The following is a 17117-nucleotide window of genomic DNA, read 5'->3' as shown; positions in this document are numbered from 1 at the left end:
CTACCCATTTCTCCCTCAGTCATCATCTCCTTCAAGAAAAATGGACAATATTCTCCCTTAGTCTCTCATAAGTGAAGTTATTTTTCAGAGGTCTGAGAATTCAAAAAGCATTTCCAGAATATGGATCCAGGTAGAGGCTGGGGGAGAAGGTTCCTTTTCCCTTGTACCTTCCTTATCATGAATCGATATACCTAAGTGGTTTTTGCATTTGATAGGAGCATCTTCTATGAGAAAGCAAGGTCCTGTGAAGATCCAGTCTCCCTAAAAGACTCTGAGCACGTGAAATCACCAGTTACGTGGCAAACCTTATCCACAACCTATCTTCACTTAGTACCCACCGGAGGCCAAAGGCATAACTAAGGAGATGAAGATACAACAAGCACTCATAAAAACAACAGGACCTGGCAAATTCTAGAAGACAGAGCTTCAGCGTAAGTGAAACAGATTCTGTATCTTCTCTGCCTCTCAAGTTCCTGGTAAAAGAATTTCACGGAATCTTAAATGTATTGGGAGAAAAGAAGCACAAAAAGATTATGAACAGCAAACCTGCAGGCCTGTGATTTAAACCCTGGGGTTGGATAGACGAGCTGAAATGGGTAAGCAGCCCTTTCATTTTCTTCCCTTCAAAGTTTAACATCATTCCTTCCAGCAGGAACCATCTGTGCTTGAGAGGTCTGATTACAGCAGATGCAGAATTTACAGAATAAAATAATGACTCAGGCTCCAGATTTATTCAGCTAATGGAAAGCGGTCTGTCTTCTGCAAAGTGTCAAAAATTCAATCTCGTCTGCTAGTCTGACACTAAAGAAAATGTAAACCGCTTCTTTTCCCAATTAGATTCAGGGTTCCTTAAACTTTCCTAGGAGGCTAGTCTTGTTCTGAAATTGGATATTTAAAGAAGCAGTCTGCTTTTGTTTATACACTTTTGTTTCCTATTAAGATCTAGAATGCATTTTGTTCTTTTATTGTCCAAGGCATCTTCCCCACGTAATTTCTGAACCTCATGGATTGATGTTTCTAGATGGCCATCAACAACTTCTAACCTTTATTAACAAACTCTTCTGGTGCCCTAATACCACGGGGTGCTGTCCTTAATCAGAGAAAACAGTAAGGTTTAGTGATTCAAATCCAGATGTATTCAAAGGTGCAACACTACAGATCACTGCAAAATTCTCCACACAAGTATAGTAAAATGTAAGGGGATGCCGCAAAGCAGCAGGGATCGCTCCAAAGGAAAATGGATCAGAGCTCAGGAGCCAGATATTTTACCAATGATTAGTTAATGTGTAGTGGGAACCAACTGCGAAACCAAATGTAGCAATCAAAGCACACGGTATATTTAAATAATCCCTTAGAATAAAATTAAGGGAGAGGGAAATGGGAACTATTTGAAGCATTTCACTCTGGGAAAGGTACATTGAGTTAATGACAGGTCCGTTCTAAGGTGGCTTTTACATACTTACAAGTGCTTTTTTAAAAGAAAAAGATAGCTGTAACTTAAAAAAAAAAATAAAAGAAATTTGCCCTCATACTTAAATTTCCACAGGCTCTCTCCTCTAAGGCTTCCTCTTTTCCATGATTCAGTAATTGCTGGCAAGAGGGGCCACTTGCACCTCAAAATAAGGGGCAAGTGGCTAATTATTTCTGTACAGGCCCATCTGCAAACTCAATCAGTTGCAGATGTAGAACTGTACCCACAAAAAGAGCAGCAGCTTCTATACCATAGAGGCCTAAATGCAGTGGAACTCCAACAGAGGCAACACAATGACCCAGCAGTACGTAGACATGAGGTACAGCTCTATTTAGTCTCCAAAAATGTGCTACCTTGGTGATTTTCTTTAAAACAAGTAAATAAGAACCACCAAAAAACTAGAATTATATTCAGATAAGCAAGTTAAATCTGCTCACAATACTTATCTTGGTCTAAATATTAAGCCTTAATTTCCTTCAGTGTTTGGCCTAACTCTACCTCAGTCTTTTTTCTAATTCAAGAAGGAAGGGAACAAGAAGGAAACCATATGTTCAGAGGGAGGCCTCCCACACCAGGTGCTATGTTTGTTGATTGAATCCTCAGGATGACCCTATGATTTGGTGACAATAATCCCTATTCTACAGACAAGGAAACCATTACATACCTACTAGATGGAAAAGTAATACTGGAACTCAAGTCTGTCAGATTCTAAACACTGCTTTTCTTTCTTTTTTTTCTTTAACCATAGTCACCTAGCCACCACTTTAATTTTTAATATTTAATGTGAATCGGACACAGCATGCTTAAGAACAGCTCTTCTCTAAACACTTATTCCAGACTGGCCTGACTACATACTATTAGCACTTTCCTTTGCCCCCACCCCACCCCCCAGATACAGTCTCGGTAAAGGTCAGTGATAAGACAATGTGCAGTAAACTGTTCATTAATAAGAAATCAATGCATCTTATTTACCGATATGTCTGATTTTATATATTTTTTAAAATTAATTCAGTATTGAGCTACTATTTGTTTGCCAGGTACCTTTGCAGACCTGGTGAAGAAGCCAGACAAGCTCCCTGGCCCCATGCAGCTTATGCACATTAGGGGACAAAATTAATAAACATGTCAACAAATGCTCATAAAACATAGTAACTTCAGATAGTGATAAGTATGAAGTCCTATGGGGAAAAAATAAATAAATCAGACCAGGGAATAGAGAATGATGGGAGTTGGAACAGAGTTATGTCAGACAGGGCGCTTAGGAAGACTTCTTCGAGAAGACAACATCTCAGCAGAGACATAAATGCTGTGAAGAACCAGCTGGGGAGAACAGCAGTGCAGGCTCCGAGGTGAAAAGGAGACAGGGGAGGTCAGGAACAGCAAGAAGCCTTCACAAACACTGGCCAACAGAAAGCATCATATCACCTGGTAACAAAGCTTTTACTCTCCAAAGAGATGTGACTGAAATCTCTGCAAAAACTGAGGCAGTCATCTATTCTTTTGTTATGAGTGTCTACTACATGAGGGCTATCTAGTTAGATGATTTATAGAGATACGTAAACTACTGTGGGACTCCTAGCCTGGGGGTCAATTCACCAACAGCCTATCAGAGAAGATACCAGAGAGAGAGAAGAGAAGCAAAACCTGATGCCTGGAGACCCAAACAGAACCTCCCCCCCAAATCCAGACAGTGCCAAGGGGAACTCAGTATTAGACCGGGCAATCCTCTGAGGTCAAGCTGGTCAAGCGGTATTCAGTCTCGCACACACTGGGTGGGATGCTGGAACGTGTTCTTGAACTTCAGAGAACCTGGGATTCTATTTCTAGGGGCACTACAAGGTTTCAATCAAGGCTGAAAGGGGAAGAAACGTATCTGCAACAACAAGACATTCTGTGATACAGAAATCTGGAGAGGCTTCCGACACTCAGGAGTCATATCACATATGACACCATATGCAGGTCTGTGAGAAGCTGGAATTCTCCCAATGAGCTGAGCAACATAAAGCAACTCATGTGGACATCCCAAGCTTCAGGGTTATTTCCCTAACTGGAATGATAACGTTTCCCCAGCTATCCTCATTTACGCAACAAATACTAGGTGAGCGCTGGACACCCATGAGGTGTTGGAACACAGTAGTGAACAAACAGCTCCTATCTTCACGGTTCACATCTAAGGGGAGAAGACCCCGAAATAAACAGGGAATTACAATATAGTGTGTTGTTACAAGTAAAGTACAGAGCCACTGTGGCACCAAGAGGGAGTACCTGCCTCTCTGTGGGGTCGACGAAGATGTCCTGTAGAAAGTAACAACTAAGCTGATACTCAAGGGACAAGTAAAAATTAGCAAGCTGGGAAATGAGATGAGAGGAGAGGAGCATGTTCCAGACTGAGGGAGGAAACCTTGCAAGGAGCAGAGGAAAGAGAGAGCAATGATTTGTTCTGGGACCTGAACGTAGTTCCAAATGGCAGGAGAAAAGAGTGAAAAGAAGCGTGGTGGGACAGAGGAGGCCCATATTTTATAGGGTGCTGTGAGAATTCTAGGGACCTTTATCCCAAGGGCGATGGGAGTATTTAAAGTTGGGAGCACGGGGACAGCATGACTCGACTTGTGTTTGATAAAGATAATGCTGGCTGCTGTGGGTCAATGTATGGGAGGGGCTGAGCGCAAGCAGGATGGGCAAGAAGCTCCCACAGCCATGCAGGCAAGATACTGTGAAGGGGTATCCGACGTGACAGTGACTGGACAACTTCAACAGGTCAATGGACAAACAACTGCAGTTCATCCATGCAATGGAACGCTACTGATATTCCGCAGACTGATACCCACCAAAGCATGGATGAACTTCAAATGCATTATCCAAGTGAAAGAAGCCAGGCCCAAAAAGGCTACATATGTATGGGTCCACTTACATGATATCCTGCAAAAGGCAAACATAGAAGGACAAAACAACAGATCAGTGGTTGACAGCAGCTGAGGCTAACTGCAAAGGGGCACAAAAGAATTGTGCAGGATGATAAAACTGTTACATATCTTGATTGTAGTGATGGTCACATGACCATATGCATTTTTTAAAGAATTAAAAAAAATTTTAACACTGTTTTTTAAAGCAATTTTAGGTTCACACAAAATTGAGAGGAAGACGTAGAGATTTCCCATATACTCTCTGCCCCCACACGTGCAGAGCTTCCCTCATTATCAATATCACGCATCACAGTGGTACATCTGTTACAACTGATGAACCTACAATGATACCTCATAATCACCCAAAGTCCATACTTTATATTATGGTTCACTCTTGGTATTATATATTCTATGGGTTTGGACAAATATATAATGACAAGTATCTACCATTATAGTATCATACAGAGTATTTTCACTGTCCTAAAAATTCTCTGTGCTCCCGTCAGAATGGCCACCATCAAAAAATCTAGAAACAATAAATGCTGGAGAGGGTGTGGAGAAAAGGGAACCCTCTTGCACTGCTGGTGGGAATGCAAATAGATACAGCCACTGTGGAGAACAGTATGGAGGTTCCTTCAAAAACTACAAATAGAACTACCATACGACCCAGCAATCCCACTACTGGGCATATACCCTGAGAAAACCATAATTCAAAAAGAGTCATGTACCAAGATGTTCACTGCAGCTCTATTTACAATAGCCAGGACATGGAAGCAACCTAAGTGTCCATCAACGGATGAATGGATAAAGAAGATGTGACATATATATACACTGGAATATTACTCAGCCATGAAAAGAAACGAAATTTAGTTATTTGTAGTGAGGTGGATGGACCCAGAGTCTGTCATATAGAGTGAAGTAAGTCAGAAAGAGAAAGACAAATACCGTATGCTAACACATATATATAGAATTTAAGGGAAAAAAAACGTCATGAAGAACCTAGGGGTAAGACAGGAATAAAGACACAGACCTACTAGAGAATGGACTTGAGGATATGGGGAGGGGGAAGGGTAAGCTGGGACAAAGTGAGAGAGTGGCATGGACATATATACACTACCAAACGTAAAATAGATAGCTAGTGGGAAGCAGCCGCATAGCACAGGGAGGTCAGCTCGGTGCTTTGTGACCACCTAGAGGGGTGGGATAGGGAGGGTGGGAGGGAGGGAGACGCAAGAGGGAAGAGATATGGGCACATATGTATATGTATAACTGATTCCCTTTGTTATAAAGCAGAAACTAACACATCATTGTAAAGCAATTATACTCCAATAAAGATGTTAAAAAAAAAGAAAATAAAATTCTCTGTGCTCCACATATTCACCCCTCTCTCCACCCAGAACCCTTGGCAACCACTGTCTTTTTACTGTCTCCAAAGTGCTGCTGTATGCATTTTTTTAAATGCATAGTTATACACCAAAGAGGGTATACTTTACTGTATAAAAATTATATATCATATATTTTAAGTCACTGGACCCCTAAAAAGCGCTTATAGGTCTAAAGGTTGTACCACTAAGACTCAAGGGAGAGGCAGAGCCCATGGCCTCCAGGAGCTGTTTCTGTACAACTTCCTCACTCTGAAACACCCCATAGTTGGGTGTGGGATCTGCAGGGGACTAAGGTAGAAGGCGGCTGGTGGATTGTTGAGACTCCCTTGTCTCTGCTTCACTTGCAGAAAGGGGTGGGAAAGTGTTGGGGTCAAGGGTGAAATACATGCCTGCCTACAAGGTACCCCTCACACACGCGCACACACCCACGCAAACTGGCCCTGCCTAACTCCCAGCCTGCTCTCAACCCTTCCTCTTTTTTTTTTTTACATCTTTATTGGAGTATAATTGCTTTACAATGGTGTGTTAGTTTCTGCTTTATAACAAAGGGAATCAGTTATACATATACATATGTGCCCATATCTCTTCCCTCTTGCATCTCCCTCCCTCCCACCCTCCCTATCCCACCCCTCCAGGTGGTCACAAAGCACCCAGCTGATCTCCTGTGCTATGCAGCTGCTTCCCACTAGCTATCTACCTTACGTTTGGTAGTGTGTATATGTCCATGCCTCTCTCGCTTTGTCACAGCTTACCCTTCCTCTTTACTAAAGTCATACTGTATCCTCAAACTGCTAAGCTCTCCCAGCTCCACCCTCTCTGGCTTGGCAAATACCTTATCTTCTTTCCCTCTTCCCCTGGTCTCCCTGAGACCTTCCTGCCCCTGACAGACGAGTGCCCTCCCTCCCTCCCCATCCCAACTCCTGCTCTCTTACGCTCTCAGCACCTGCAGTTCTTAATGAAACCGTCTGCAACTACATCAGGTCATTAACTCCATATTCATAATTGTAGCTTGACTTTTGTTTATTGACTACCATTTTCCACTGAAGCTCCATGAGGCAGGGAATCCATCTCTCTCTCTCTCATCTCCTGCTGTATTCCCAGCCCCTAGCACATAGTAGGCCCTCAATACATATGTGTTAAGTGAATTTCAATAAGCTGCTCATTAGAAATACTAGATCTGCTGAAGATGCTCTGGAACATCTTCCTGACTCTTCCAAATTAAGGGTTAGGGAAAGCAGGTGAGAAACACTTGTAAGACTTTTACAGAGAGGAAAGCTCCTTCCCCACTCATTTCCCTGATGCATGCAGCTGAAATACTCAAGATAAGACACATGCAGGACCTATTCACCGTTCAGAATGAGCTGCTTCCCTAGGCTGTAGATTTAATGGGAACCTTGCTCTGCTTGTTCCAGAATGAATGCAACTCCTAATTTGTAGATTCAACAAGAGGCACAGAAATAATTTTCCATGGCCCTCTTGGAACTCAGATAAGTGCTAGAATGAAAACATTTACCAATAGATTAAGGTGGTTTCAACATTTCCATTATAAACCCCTATTTTCAGGGACTTATATGATAAGCCAGCTGTAAAACTTAATTCTGAACTGAAACTTGCCCAATAATGATAGACTGTCTTCACAGATATTTCTAAAGAAAAAGAGAAAGAAAGAGAGAGAGAAAAAGTCTAACCCTTGGCCACTAGCAAGTTACTGAATTGCCAAAAAGAGAAAAACTGAAAAGCAGTTTTCAGTGTTTCTTTAAATCATCCTTGTAAGAGAGAAAATACACCTTTGTTTTCAACATTAATCTACAGAACTGGTGATCAGAGATGAGACCATTGCATAAATATGGGAAATGTTTTCATGGGAAAGTTGACTCAGAAAAAAATAGGGTGTTGATTCCATCACCATGGTACACTGGGCGGCCACTTTTAAAAAACCCACAAATTTAATCTGATAACATTTGTTTTTCAGTGTCCCAAGATGCAGGAAACAGCAACTCCTGCTGTTCTTCAGATACAATAAATTGAGCATAAACTATGCTCTCTTAGGTCCCTTATGGCCTTGGAGAGAAAAAGACTTTGAGAAATGTGGGCAGTTCACGCACTGTCCATTTTGCTTAAACAGAAGTATAAATAAGCCACACAATTACAGCAATGTGTCCTTTACGCAGACTTTAAAATCCCAGCATGTCTCCAACCAAGGTCAGAGGCAGCCCCATCATGGATATCCTATGGGTAGTTTAACAATTATCACAGACTTGTCTGCTCTGTGCAAAGCTACAGATTGCTTTCAGGAAGAAAATGAAAAGAAACTTGAAATGATGTGACCCATGTGGATTCTGTTCTGGATTCTGTTCTCAATCCACTTTAGGCTTTAGAGACGTTAAACAGCGAGCTGGTATTATGGAAAAAGGCAGTAAAGTGCAGGGGAGGCAACTCTGGCCCAGAGGCCAGTTTCCAGACCACCACCTGTTGTTTTTTTTTTTTTGTGGTACGCGGGCCTCTCACTGTTGTGGCCTCTACTGTCACGGAGCACAGGCTCCGGACACGCAGGCTCAGCGGCCATGGCTCACAGGCCCAGCCGCTCCGCGGCATGTGGGATCTTCCCGGACCGGGGCACGAACCCGTGTCCCCTGCATCAGCAGGCGGACTTTCAACCACTGCGCCACCAGGGAAGCCCACCACCTTTTTTTTGTAGACAAAACTTATTGAAACCCAGCCATGTCCATTTGTGTCTATACCTGCTTTAGTGCTTTGTTTCAAATGGCAGAGTTGTGTAGTTGCAATAGAGACCATCTAGTCCTTTAAGAAAATACTTGATAACCCCCAGTGCAGTGGCCATGAGGAGATTAGATCTCTGTGTGACCTTAGGCAGGTTAGCTAATCCCTTTGAGCCTTGGGTGCACCAACTGTAAAATGAGATAATAAGAATATCTATCCCATAGGATAAATACGGTGGCTACAGGAGTTAACACAACTGTAGAAAGCTGGGAGGAAATGGGATTTTTTTAGAGCTGGCACCTGAATTTCACATGGGGGATAAAATTGCCTTTCCTTTGGGAAATATGAAATATTACACAGTCCTTTTTATGTAGAAAAGATGAGGAGCTAAAGGTGGAGTCTACAGGGAAACAGAGGCGCACAGAGACCTGAACTCCACTATACTCAGGTGGGCTATGGCCAAGATGAGAAAAAACGTAGTTAGGTGGGCCAGGGAGAGAAGTGGGCAAGAGACAGGGCTGAACATCTGCCTCTTGGCAAGCTGCTGAAGTGAGCAGACAAAGGTGATCAATGAGAAATTCCACATGATGAGGCAGCACTAGATTTCTGAAGAATCAGGGAAGCCTGAGGCTCTGTTTACTCAAGTCTGCCCGATTGTGACCTGCTCTCCCACCTCTAAGTTTCAGGAAAGACTGCTCAGCCCCCACATGCCTTATGTGAGTGGTAAGAGTGGAAATTAAGGAAGGGTGGTTGTATTCCATGACCAGGTAAACAGAACAACCAGACCCCAAGGAAGGAGATATAGGTGAGCTCAACAGTACAAGGGTAGAAATTCACAACTGAAGGGCATCCTGAGAACAGGAGACTCTGAGGAACGGTGGGGACTCTGGGGAAGGGGTGGGCTTCTTACTGGATGTGGGACAGGACAAGAAAGCTGTATTTACTCATCTCAAAGGACAGGCTGACCTCATCTGGTACCTGACTTACACACATCAGGAACTTATCATAGGAGCTGACAGAAAAGATCACTTGCCGATCTTTCAAATATTCTTGTCATTATGATTATTGTTGTTGTTTACTGGGAGTCAGAAAACTTGATTCCCATTGCTTTTCTATCTTACAATCTCAATCAAGCCATTTAACTACTTCTAGACCTCGGCTTCCTCATCTATAAAAATAGCTGTCCTGATGACCCAACAGGATTGTGGAGGGGATTGAATGGGACAACATGTACCCTATGAAAATTGTAAAGCCCTATCCCAATATAATGTGGCAACATTAAGAAGTAGTTGACTCTTTGGGTAAAACATTAACAAGTCTAACCCCCTTAAAACTGAAACTTCAAAGATCTAGAAGCAGTTTACATTTTCTCCTCATTTAATTCCAGGAAATAAAACTGGTAACCTCCTCAAAGTTGCAGTAGGAGATACGAAGAGACAGGCAAGCCAACTGTAGTTCATGGTACCTTCTTCCCATAGCCTGAGATCATTTATTCAAAAGTGTGCCTTTAAACCATCTGTGAATGCTACCTTCAGGTTCTTACTAAGTTAAACTTTGCAACAGCTATCAATTGTATGGCAGTCATTATATCCATCTGTCTTGTAGAAGTCAGTCATATTATTTTAGGAAAACAGGTGAGAATAATATAAAGTCATCCTTTAAATAAAGTTTTATACGGTACCTGTGCCCCGACCTGGGGCTATAGAGCTATTTCTTTAGGGGATAGTGCTTCAGATGGCACTTAAAGAGAAATAGCAGGACTATGCCCAAGCATGGCCCAAAGTGATGAACCTGCTTTGAACTGAAATAGGAAAGCAAACATTGCTGAACAGGGAAAAAGGGGTTCAAGGGTTTCAAAATAAAAATTCTAGAGAAACTCCAGTTCAAACCACTAGAGCCAATTTTATTTTGAGATAACATACTAATGAATTCTAGACATGGAACATGGTGGGTGAACAATAATATTGAGTAAATGACTGAATAAGTGCCATTTGTATATATAATATGATCCTCAGTATATATAAAAATGGGCTATTGTGTATTAAGTGTTTATTATGCCCCATGTACTCTGTTGGGTATTTTGAACACCCATCATCTCATTTCTCTCTCAACACAATCCTATGGGGGAAAACGTGTTCTTATTTTAACAATGAGAAAATTGAGGCTTAAAGGAGTAAAATAACTTGACTAAGTCCACCCAGCTACATCACTGGCTCAAGACACCGTCTATCAATAATAACATGGGCCAGATATTTTAGAATAATGGTTAAAATCAAGTGGTTTTGCCAATACCCAACCAAGCAAGATGGAAAAATCAATACAGTAACATAAGCAAATGCCTGTTTTCAAGTGCTTCCATTTTTATTCATTCATTCAAAACTGCCCTCATGCTCAATATAGGCACTTTTCTATTAAAAAGCAATTACGATCTGATATGGGCCAAATGTTGGTCTTCAGAGGTTCACAGCACTCATGGCAGTGCAATGTAATTCAATATTCCAACACAGGGGCTACCAAAGACAATGCTAGTGTTGGGTTGCAGCACTCGTTACCTCGGGCGAGACACGTACCCTCTGTGTATAAACTATCAAAGCCCCACTACACTTAAACTGAAAGGCCAAACATGGCAACCTGGGTCCCTTTAATAAACATCTGCTTAACAGTTTGTCTCTCTGCAGCAGCCAGCAAAGGGAATGTGATACGGCCTCCCTGCTATAAAGCCGGGATAGGCCAAGCGAACAACCTGAGCTTATGCATTCTAGATGAGATGGCAGTGTTCCCTGATGGGAAGGGCAGACATAAGGAGAAAAGACAGGCATCAGTTGCTGTCAAGTTTCAGAGATTTTCTCTCCCAGCAGAACAGCAAATGAAGCAAGTTATTCTCCTCCCTTCCAAGGAGAGATATCACTTTTTTGAGACAATAAAATTCATGGCAAGTGAAATGGTTTGATTATCTTTAGCACCAGTAAATTTTATTGTAATCCGTGGCCAAATATATTTATGTCTGATTCTGATATGCAGCCTTAGCTTCTATTATTCAGAGAAAATTTGAAGACATTAAAAGACATTAGTCATCAAGTCTGCCCCAAAGAGCTCAAGCAGTACTTTTCTACTAGAACATCCTGTAATAATAGGCGAGACGGACAGACTGCCGAGGTAACAGATGCTGGCTTCCAAATCTGCCACTATCTGGAGGCCCATTAGCCCCATCACTAGCACAACCCAGCTGCAGAGACTCTTCTTATTTTTGTTGAATTCATTCTGTCTCTACCTCTTGGCCCACCCTGCTCTGAGCATTTTCTACCTGCACTTGTCCCTCTGTTTTGAGGGTTGTCCTCTTGTGGCTGCTACTATCTGCCCACATTTCAACAACAATAACAACAGGGGTGGATCGAGATTTTGTGGGGCCTGAATTGAGTGGGAGTGGGGAAAGCTCATTTAAGAAATACAGGAATATCTTAGTTTTGCAAATTAAAAAAACGTAACATGAGAATACACTCCCAGGGCTTTGGAAGACACCTGCAAAAGGGAGGGGACACAAACTTGAGCATAACTAGGTTCCCAGTAAATTCATCTCTGTTAAGTAACAACTAATGCTTAATGAGCAATGTCCAGAAAACCCTCAGATCATCCTGCCTTGCCAGGCAACATCTTAACTACTTGCCACGTGACAATCTTTCCTTCACCTGGAGACAAATACTTTTAAAAGCCTGTCCTTAGATGACACAAGGTTAGTCTGTTCCATTCCTAAGATATAACTTACATTGATTCCCATAAGGGGAGGGAAGGAAGACATGAAACGTCATTGGGTGTCTATAGTTTTCTCAAAGTCAAAAGGATTTTTGCATGCTTGCTACAACTTGGTGATGTTTCTCCTGAAAAACAGGAGAAACCTACTTCTCAATGCCCCAAATAAGAAAGGAAGAGTTACAACTCAGTGGCCTGTCAACCATCTCAGATATAAGAGAAAGATACAAATGAACAACACTGACCGGGTCTCCTAGCACTGCCCAGACTTATAAGAAACTCACACAAAAGGGCATCAACCTTCAAGAGCTGAGAAATCACTGTTGGTAATAATTGGTCATTACTTACTATCATCCAATTAGAAAACAGAAAGGACCATGTGGAAAGTACTCTCTGGTGTTGGTCTCACAGAGCTCTCAATCCTGCACTCACTGTCTTATAAAAAGAATTAATCAATATACTAAGAGTTTGGCAAGAATAAAGGTGTTTACCCTGATCATTTGGTTAGAAATGCTCCTTAAAAAAGGATTCATTAGGAGCCAGGCACTCTGCCAGGCCCTTTTCACGCATTCTCTCTTGAATCCTTAAAACTTCTCTATGAGGTGGGTACTATGATCATGTTTATCACAAAGATTAGGGAAACTGAGGCTGAGAGCAGCTAAAGAACTGGTCTAAGCCACGGAGTCAAAATAATAGAAGCCAAAATTTAATCCCAGGTGTTTTCTGCTTCCCATTGTTCCAATGAAATGTTTTTTATTTCTCATCTGTTCCTCCTTCCTCCAACACAAACACATCTCGTAAACAATGGCTATTAAATCTTAACTTTAAAAAAATTTCTAATTTCTTATATTTTAAGTTCAATTCTGGTAAAACACACATAACATAAAATTTACCATCTTAACCATTATTAAGTGTACATTTCAATGGCATTAAGCACATTTGCTTTATTGTGTGAACATCACCACTACCCATCCGCAGAACTCTTTTCATCTTGCAAAAACTAAAAACTCTGTACCTATTAGACAATAACTCTCACCTTAACACTCTTTGGTTGTTTTTTTTTCTTTTAATTTGTCAGCATCAGGACCCACAGTGCCTCAGCACATCTTGGCCTTACTTCAGAAATGCTGGATTCTTCTCAACTGCAAAGCCTATGGCAAGACCTCAGCTGACTGGGTAAGCTTCTGACTTACCTATGTGATTCTTCAGCCTCTCTATGATATGCCTAAAATACAGCACCAAAGTAACTTCCCAGAACCTTGCCTTCTTCTGTTAATTTGGAATAAGATCAGTACGTACCTGTCATGAGGGTGTCATGAAGATTAAATGACATACTCATTCAGTATAATCCACAAATATTAATGCAGCTCCTATTACCTGGCAAAGGCTGATCTGTGCACTTGGGCTACGTGAGTACACAAAACACACAAAAATCCCTGCCACTGTGGAACTTAGATCCAGCAAAGCAACATAATTAGTAAGTAAATGATAGAGTGTATTGAAAGGTGAAATATTATGGGGAAAAAAAGAACAAACAGAGCAAGATAAGGAGGATAAAGACTGCTGGAGTGGGGGGCAAGCAGGATGCACTACTTGCATAAGGTGTTCAGGGAGGTTTGAGAAGGTGACAGCAGAGGAAAGACTTGGAGGTGGTGAGGAAGTTACCCTTATAACATGTTAAGTATCTAACACCCAGCACAGAGGAACTCAGTAAATATTAGCTGCTATTATGAAATAAAATAATAATCACAATGATGATAACAATCATAAATATCTTCTTGATCTTGCCCCTAGGAGGTCTGATAAAGTTACAGAAGTGAATAAAATTAAAAATTTATTACTTTTCTTTGCATTATGTTCACACTAAATTTTTCTCTAAATAACTGATTTCTAGTTAGCGGGTATACTCATAGATATGTAATCAATATGATTTTCAGACAAGCTCTTGTAAAACAAATCAATTCAGATTACAAATTTCTGTATTAAAATATCCTAGACTGTATAATCCTTCAGTTATAATTCCCAATATCCAAACATACTCTGAAGTAGTGACTATCTGGAAACCCATCCTGAACCTACACCTCTCCTCCACATTTAAAGAGACACATACCCTGACAAGGAAGGTATACAGACTCGTGACCGGTGTCCATAATAGCTGTGATCCATGGGCTTACTTCAAGGACTGGCTCTTGCAAAAGTTGTGAAGCTGAAAAAATTTTACCTTCAGATTTATGACTTTGCTAATGCTGACCCTACCACGCTCCAGGTACCTAGTATCCAGTATCTCCCCCACCAACTCTGCCATCACCCCTAATTACCTCTCTGGACTGGCAAAGACCCTCTGTCCTTTGACCTGATGTGATGGTAAATTTTATATGTCAATTTGGTTGAGCCACAATGCCCAGATAGTTGGTCAAACATTATTCAGAATGTTGCTGTGAGGGTGTTTTTGGGTGAGATTTACATTTAAATCAGTGGTCTTTGGGTAAAGCAGATTGCCCTCCATAAAGTGGGTTGGACATCACGCAATCAACTGAAGGCCTGAATTGAACAAATGACTGATCTCCCCCAAGTAAGAGAGAATTCTCCAGCAGACTGCCTTTGAACTTCATCTTTTAAATCAGTTCTTTCTGGTTCAACAGAATACTGCCTTAGACTCGAACTGCAACTTTATCCTGAGTCTCCAGCCTGCCATCTCCTTCATCGGATTTTGGACTCATAAGCCTCCACAATCACATGAGGTAATTCCTTAAAATAAATCTTTCTCTAAATTTATAAATAGAAAGGTGTGTGTGTGTGTGTGTGTGTGTGTGTGTGTGTGTGTGTGTGTGTGTGTGTGTGTGTGTGTGTGTGTGTGTGTGTGTGTGTGTGTGTGTGTGTGTGTGTGTGTGTGTGTGTGTGTGTGTGTGTGTGTGTGTGTGTGTGTGTGTGTGTTTTTACCCATTCAACTGGATCTGTTTTTCTGGAGAATCCTAAGTAATGCACTTGGTCTTTACTTCACCACCGCAGACACTTTGGCCTGGGGCCTTCCTACTCTTCTCTGGCCACACGCCAGTAAAGGGATCATGGAAAGGCAGAAAGTTACAAAACTTCTTGGGCTAAGGTGGTGAGTGACTTTGGACAATTTCCTTTAGCTCTCTAGGCCTCAAATTTCCCATCTGAAAAATGAGATGCCTTCCAGCTTAGAGATTCTCATTTTAATTCCCATATTTGCCCAGAAGTCCTTTCTGAACAACTGAGGAGAGCTGGACTTATTCTCTGTATTTAAGTCTTTTATCCCAAATCGTACCCTACTGTGCTGCATCACAATTCTCTCTTTAGTCTTGTAGGTAAAAACTGTGCTTCAATAAAAACTATTGTTTAGATCATACTCTTTCAGGTTATCTGATTTCTAGTCTTTCATTGTCTTTGAGCTATTTTGCAACTTGGTAAATTGTAGACAACTCATAGCAAAGAAAATAATTTTCGCCTATAATCATACAAATTCTGACCTGTCCAGTAGAGGTTACATTGACTTCTCTCTCTACTTGGGGAAAAACAGTTTTGCATCCATTTGCATATTCATTTCAATATTTCTGATCTATAAATATTTCTGACCTCGAGATTCTCTATCCAGTTCTAATATCTGCCTGGTTCTTTCATCGATTAATGAGTTAAGTAAAATCTTGAACACATATTCACTTTATATCTATATCAGAGTCATGATATTACCAATTTTTGAAAATTGTCTTTGAATGGGTCCTGTCTCCTCTGCTACCAAGAACATCTTAAGTATATTTAGGATGTTTGCTGAATGAATAAACAAACGAATGAATGAACTAACAAAGAAACATACTTCTTCCCCATGAGCACATCGTGATACTATATGCATAAAGAGTGGTTAAGAGTAAAAATCAGACTACCTCATTTCGTAACCTATTACTATACATACCATCTTCATTACCTACAGTAATTCTCTATAACTCACTTTCCCCATCCACAAAATTAAGAGAGAAAACCCCCTCAGGTATTGCCACTAGGATTAAAAGAAATAATCCATGAAAAAAGGCTCAACACTATGCATGGCAGCCTTGTAAGTATTCAATAAATTGTACCTGTTATCATCATTTTAAAACAGGTTGACCATCTGGACAATTGTACACATTCTATCTCTCTACTAGCAGCCCCCAGAGTGCCCCATACCCAACAGGTACTTCATAAAGGCTAATGACAGTGGTGGACCACAACAGTACCAAAACCTCCTGGCCTGCCAAGCTTAATAAAGTGTGTTATCCATTCTTCCAGACCACTGCTGGAGATGCTACAGCCTGACCTTCTATTGATCCCAACATCGTCCCAGTGGACATTGTTCCATTGTAATTTATTACAACAGCCAAATTGAACCCACATGACAGTGCTCTGAGCCAATTCTCATTGAGGTTCTCCCCATCCCCTGCCATCACCCCCACAGCCCCCAAAGATTTGTGGAGACACTGAATTAGATGATTTACTCAATTCCAGATATTAAAGCTATTGAATTCCTTTCTTTAATCTTGCACGTCCACCTAGAAAACGATAAAGATGGCCTGGCATGATTTGTTCTGTACTCTCGTAAATTTATTATTAATGTGGAGTCAGTAACCTTCTCTTGCCTGCTCAGTTCTTCCCAGCCATGGTCTTTATCTTGAGGAATTCAAGTTGCTTGTTGCTACTGACATCTCCCATATTCCTCAAGCCTTTATTCTCAGTTAGAAAGAGCCAAGTCCAGAAAGATAGTTCTCTGGCTGCAGGCATTATTGCACATAAATAACAACAGGACTGAGCAGATTCTACATGCAAGGTTGCCAAAAGATGTCTGAACAAATTAGCACCTCCTATGTACTGTAAGGCAATTTCAACAGCTGAAATCGA

General features: G+C 41.2%; 1 protein-coding gene across 12 annotated transcripts in view; it reads right to left on the bottom strand.

The window, feature by feature from the left end:
• The window catches only part of ERC2 (ELKS/RAB6-interacting/CAST family member 2), a 962565-nt gene that overhangs the window by 552384 nt on the left and 393064 nt on the right, over positions 1-17117 (bottom strand). The gene's annotated exons all lie outside the window — the stretch shown is intronic.

This window comes from Globicephala melas, chromosome 11, assembly GCF_963455315.2.
Source record: "Globicephala melas chromosome 11, mGloMel1.2, whole genome shotgun sequence".
Taxonomy (NCBI): Eukaryota; Metazoa; Chordata; class Mammalia; order Artiodactyla; family Delphinidae; genus Globicephala; species Globicephala melas.
Note: the sequence above shows the minus strand (reverse complement) of the source record. Positions and strands in the feature narration are given on the sequence as shown.